Raw genomic sequence first — 6,066 nt, forward strand, 5'->3', positions numbered from 1 at the left:
CCCAACTTTTGCTGTGGAAGATGACCTTCTTGTGAGTCAAGCAAAGAGAAGAGCAAAATAAAGAAAACGGTGGTCTTCTGGGGAGTTATTGTGAGAAGGTAATAATCAGTGAAAATAACTTTACATAAACTTCTGATATTTCATTTGTATTTTTAAAAAAAGGACATTGCAAAACGGCCTTGTTCCAATTGAGAGTGTAGCTCATATCCTAGCTCCGATCAAAGTGTCTAGCATCATCTGCCCGCAAAGCATACACACTTCCGAGAGTTGGGCTTATGGACTGTCCCTACCCACGATCCTGCCTTGCACGTACACCAAACTCCTAACAGGCTAGCCCCGATGCGCGCCTGAAAGTGTTGTGAGAGGTAAGTGGAAAGTCTCTGGCCACAAGACTAATGTCATCGATGCTCAACCCAGCGATTTTCCCCTAGTATTTCCTGTTTGAGCCAGGTGCGACTCCTAAGTGCCATAATAACAAGAAGCTAGCTGAACAACTTGTCTGAAAGCAACTTAACTACTTCGGAGAGTTGAGCTCACCGTCAGTCCTCACAGTTGCCACACTTCCCGCAGAAAGAGATTCCAACATCGGCACCACAGGCGTTTTTGTCAGAGGCTTGTGAGACGCAAGTGGAATAAGCCAGCACCTGGAGTGTCTCCAGCTGCAGTGTGAGGGGTATTCTGGGTATCCTACTGGCTTTAGAACACTTTACGTTACTGAGCCCGAGAACGAAGGCTAGTTGAAAGCTGTCTTGTAGGCGTACTTCCTTGTGTGACGGAGTACATAGCGGACCCTCCCGCATCTGACAGCCCGAGACGAAGGTCCCAGCAACCTTAGTTAGGTGCCAGAAGAGGTGTGTGTAAGAGCATGTTGGAAGTGACAGGATTCTCCTCTGGTGTATCTGATCTCAAGCACATTGCAAACGTCCCTTCTTCAATGAGAGGTAGCCACGGTTCTATCTCCATCAAAGTGTCCTACAGACATCTGCCTGCTACGCAACAACCTGCTTCCGAGAGTTGGGCTTATGGACTCTCCACTCCCACATCCTCCTCAGCTACAACCCCGCGCTACTAACAGGCCTATCCCCATGCGTGCCTGAAGGTTGTGAGAGGTAAGTGGAAAGTCCCGGCCCACAAGACTAGTGCATCCAAGGCTCACCAAGCAATTTCCTACAAAATTTCCTGTGTGGAGCCGGGTGCTACATCCTCACAGGTCATACGAAGAATCTATCAGACCGCCTTGTGTCCAAAAGCAACTACTTCGGAGAGTTGAAGCTCACCCTCAGTCCCTCAGAGTTGCCAAACTGCCCCGCGCAAACAGGTTCAAAACATCTCACCACAGGCCGATTGTCAGAGCTGTGAGAAACGCAAGTGAATAAGCAACCGTAGGGTGTCTCCAGCTGCAGTGGAATGGTATTCTGGGCACCTCCTGTTTAGAACACTGTACGTTTCCTCATGCCGGAGGCACGCAGCTAATTGAAAGTTGGCTTGTAGGAGTGCTCCTTGTGCGAGCTTAGTTCAGGGCAGGACCCTCCCCGCATTCCCTGACTGCCCGTCGACCTAGGTCACAGCATCCTTAAGTTAGGTGCCGGAAGGGTTGTTGGGAAAAGCATGTGCAAGTGACAGATCTCCTCAGGTGTATCTATCTCAGTTCAGACATTGCAAAACTCCTTGTTCAATGAGAAGTGTACTCGGTCCTAGCTCCCATCAAAGAGTCCAGGTACAACTGCCTGCAAAGCAACACACTTCCGAGAGTTGGGCTTAGGGACAGTCCCTCCCACACATCCTGCCAGCACGTACACCGTGCTCCTAACAGTCCTACCCCCCCGAAAAGTGGTGCCTGAAGTGTTTGTGAGCGTAAGTGGAAATTCCCCGGCCCACAAGACTAGTGCTATCCAAGCCAACCCAGCGATTCCTAGTATTTCCTGTGTGAGTCACGTGGAAATCCTAGGTGCCATACGATAGAAGCTACTGACGTCCTTGTCCGAAAGCAACTTACTTCGGAGATTTGAGCTCACCCTCAGTCCCTCACAGTTGCACACTGCCGGCAGAAAGAGTTTTTCCGAAATATGCAACCACCAGCCGTTTGTCAAGGCTTGTCTGAGAACGGCCAAGTGGAATAAGCAGACCTGGATGGCGTCTCCTGCTGCAGTGGAGTGTTATTCAGGGTACCTCCTGGCTTAGAACACGTTTTTTTTTCTCAGTGCCCAGAAACGCAGCTAGTTGAATCCTGGCTTGTGGGCGTGCTTCCTTTGCTAGCTGAGTTCCAGGGCACGACTCTCCCGCATCTGAGTGCCCATAGATGTAGGTCCCAGCATCCTTATGTCGAGGAGGTTCCGGAATAGGTTTTTGAGAGCATGTGGAAGTGACAAGATTACCTCGCTCAATTATCTGACTCAATGCAGACATTTCAAACTCCTGTTCAATTGAGAGTGTAACTCGGACCTAGTCCCATCAAACGTCTAGCAGACAGCTGCACTGCAACGCATACACACTAACTGCTCCGTAAGTTGGGCTTATGGTCAATAAATCCTTCCCACATCTGCCTGCACGAACACTGCACTTTCCTAACGAACCCTACCCTGATGTGTTCCTGAAGTGTTGTGATAGGTAAGTGAAAGTAACCGGCCTCACAAGAACAAGTGCACCCAAGCTCAACCCGAAGCGGATTTACAACTATTTCTGTGTGCAGCTGGGTGCTACATCCTGAAGGATGTCATACGAGAGAAGCTAGCTGAACGCCTTGTCCAAATGCAACTTACTTCGGAGAGTTGAGCTCACCCCCGTCCCTCACAGTTGCAACACTGGCCGCAGAAAGAGTTTCCAACACGCACCACTGGCCCGTTTTGTCAGAGGCTTGTGAGATGCAAAGTGAATAAGCCACCTGAGATGTTCTCCAGCTGCAGTGGATGGTATTCTGGGTACCCCCCTGCTAAGAACAATGATTCTTCTCATGCCCGAGGAACGCAGCCTATTTTACAAGCTGGCATGTAGCGTGCCTTCCTTGTGCGAGCTGAGTTAAAGCAAAGACCCACCCCATTCTGACTGCCTGTAGACGTAGGTCCCAGCATCCTTATGTTAGGTGCCCGAAGGGGTTGTGTGAAAGAGCCAATGTGGAAGTGACAGGATTCATCCTCAAGTGTATCTGATCTCAATGCAGACATTGCCAACGTCCTTGTTTCAATGAAGTGTAGCACGGTCCGAGCTCGCATCAAAGTGTCGAGTATGGGTGGGGCCCACAGAGGGAGGACGGGGGCGAGGTTGTGGGGTTTGGGGTCCTGGCGCCCATCCACCCACCGCGCCCGGAGATCTCTTTCCCCCTTCCTCCCTCCTCCTCCTCCTCCCCCCCTTCCTCCTCCCCCGCCCGCCGGGCCCCCCTTCCTTCCCGCTGCGCACCTCATTTGTTCCGCCCCCGGCCTTCCCGCCCTTCCCCTTGCCGCCCGCTCCCCTTTTTCCCCCTCAGTCGCCTCGCGCCTGCAGTTTTAGCTTTCACCACCCCCACCAGTGACCAAAGACCTTGACCACATTCAAAAGTCCAGCCTCCCCGAACACTGCTCGACATGGACACCGGTGTGATTGGAAGGTGGATGAAATGTCACTTCACTCTCACCATCTGGCTACTTATGCATGGAAAGGAAGTTGGCAGTATCATCGGAAGAATGGAGAATCCAGTTAAGAAGATGCGTGGAGAGAGTGGTCACGATCAACTACTCAGAAGGGAATTGTCCTGAGAGATTATCACTTTGGCTGACCACTAAACGCCAACTTCAAAGCTTCGCTATGATCATTGACAACCTGGGAAGAGGACATCAGCAGCTCTATGTCCAATAGCACAGCGGCCAGGAGACCCCTAGTACCCTGAGCTGGTGGTCCCTGCTAGTCAGTGTGCTCTCTCATTGGGAAAGGTGGTTGCAAGATCAAGAAATACGAGAGAGTAAAGGGCTCAGGTTCAGGTGGCAGGGGATATGCTCCCCAACTCAACTGAGCGGCCCATCTCTATTGCTGGCAATCCGCAATCCATCATTGAGTGTGTGAAACAGATCTGGCTGCGTGGTCATGATTGGAAGTCCCCCCGAAGGGCTGACATGCCCGTACCGTCCCAAAAAGCCGTCCAGTTCTCCATCATCTTTGCAGGTGGTCAGGACAGGTACAGCACAGGCAGCAACAGTGCGAGCTTTTCCCCACACAACCCTTCCATGTGCCCAACCCGACCTGGAGGGTACCACCTCTAGAGGCCTATACCATTCAAGGACAGTATGCCATTCACAGCAGATTTTGACCAAGCTGCACCAGTTGGCAATGCAACGTTCTCATTTCCCATGACGCATGGCAACATCGGATTCAGTGCATTGAATCCAGCTCTCAGAGGTAAGAGGCTATTGGGGTTTGGATGCATCTGCTCAGACTACTTCACATGAACACCACCATTCCAAAACGATTTGAATTGGCATGCATAATCAAGCGTCAAGGCACCAAAATCAATGAGATTCCGTCCAAGATGTCTGGGCCGCAGATCAAATTGCCGAACCCAGTGAAATCTACTGATAGGCAGGTTACCAGACTGGATCTGGCTGCCACATAAGCCTAGCTCAATATCTAATCAATGTCAGGCATTCCCTCGGAGACGGGTGGCATGGGAGAGCAGCAGAACAATTGCAGATTTCATCCATATCCCTTTCTGCTGTTCACGCACCACCCATGATCCTCTTGTGTAGTTTCGGAAGTACAACGAGTCAGCGATTCCAGTTTTTAAAAAATAGTTTGTAAATTATTCAGTTTTCTAACACTTTATCATCCAACTCGTGATTTTTTAATTAAAGCTTTTAATTCCTTTCTCAGTTCAGCTGTTAATGCTGAGGAACCATATTTAGTTTTATAAGCTTCTCCAACCCCCCTTTTTTGGCTCATGAATTTTTCTGTTTGGACATGGAAAAGAAGAGAGGATATTAGAATAACATTTCAGTTCAATTCTACTCAGGAATTTTTCAAAAAAAATTTAAAAAATGGACTGGAAGCTTTTCTTTGTGAATAGGAATAAAATGTGTTTTTTTTCGTGATTAATTTAGTGTTATCTGTCAAATACTTTCAGTTGAAAAAAAATGGCGAAGAGGGAAGGCCATCATCCTGCACCAGGATTGCCTGCTGCTGCTGCAGATACTAAGGGAAGAATCACCAGCACTGCTAGGTCTCACTTGTGCAAACCCTCACCAAGGTCGGAGACCTCTGCAACAGACTTGAGGACAATAGGAGAGGGCAGTCCTGGCTCTTTCCTCCAATTTTTCCCTGCCTGCGTCAGGTGTCCAGCTGGGAAGTCGCTCACTGCTTCCAGTACTACATCTAGGCCAGCCCTTGTGATTGGAATCGATTGGATTGAGAACCAAGTTTTCTTACCCTGTATCACCTAGATGAAACACCACAGCTTAAGAAAGTTTTCAAAACAACAACAAGTTTTTCCAGTGGGATGGACTACGAGGGGCTGGGAACCCTCATAACCAGCAAAACCAGATCCTCCGTGGTTAAAGAGCGACAGGGCAGCACTAGCTGGTGGAGGGGAAGAGTGCTGCCTAAGGTGGCCAGAAATCCAAGAGTTTCACCTCCTCTGGGTGGAGAGGAGGGCAGATATTGGTTGCTGAGGAAAGGCCTCCTCCTCCCCTTTTACCTGCTAATAACAGACGCTAGAGAAATTCAATTCTTTATTAAACTCTTATAGATCAATGATCCCATCCACCATTAGCAGCCGTGAAGCTATTAACGGGCTACAGATATGACATTGATGAAATGAAATTGATGAAAAATGTATATAAAGTTTTTTTTTAAGACATGGTGTTAGGGAAGCACTGAAGCCAAAGATATTTATGTCTAATGAGTCGGAAAAGACAGAGCTAAGCATGAGAGCCTATAAGAAAATGTTGAATTGAGACACCTGATGGATATTGCTGATAGCAACTATAAACACTTGGGAGGATAACAAAGATACCTAAAGCAGAAGAAAAGAACACTCGAGTCTGAAAAGACTATCAAGGAGCTGCAGGGCCAGCTGGAGTACGAACGTCTCCGGAGAGAAAAATT

General features: G+C 48.9%; 1 pseudogene; it reads left to right on the top strand.

Moving 5' to 3' along the window:
• Positions 1–3,533: 3,533 nt before the first annotated feature.
• On the top strand, positions 3,534–4,699 carry LOC121483795 (annotated as a pseudogene).
• Positions 4,700–6,066: the final 1,367 nt, after the last annotated feature.

This window comes from Vulpes lagopus, unplaced genomic scaffold, assembly GCF_018345385.1.
Source record: "Vulpes lagopus strain Blue_001 unplaced genomic scaffold, ASM1834538v1 ctg1244, whole genome shotgun sequence".
NCBI lineage: Eukaryota > Metazoa > Chordata > Mammalia > Carnivora > Canidae > Vulpes > Vulpes lagopus.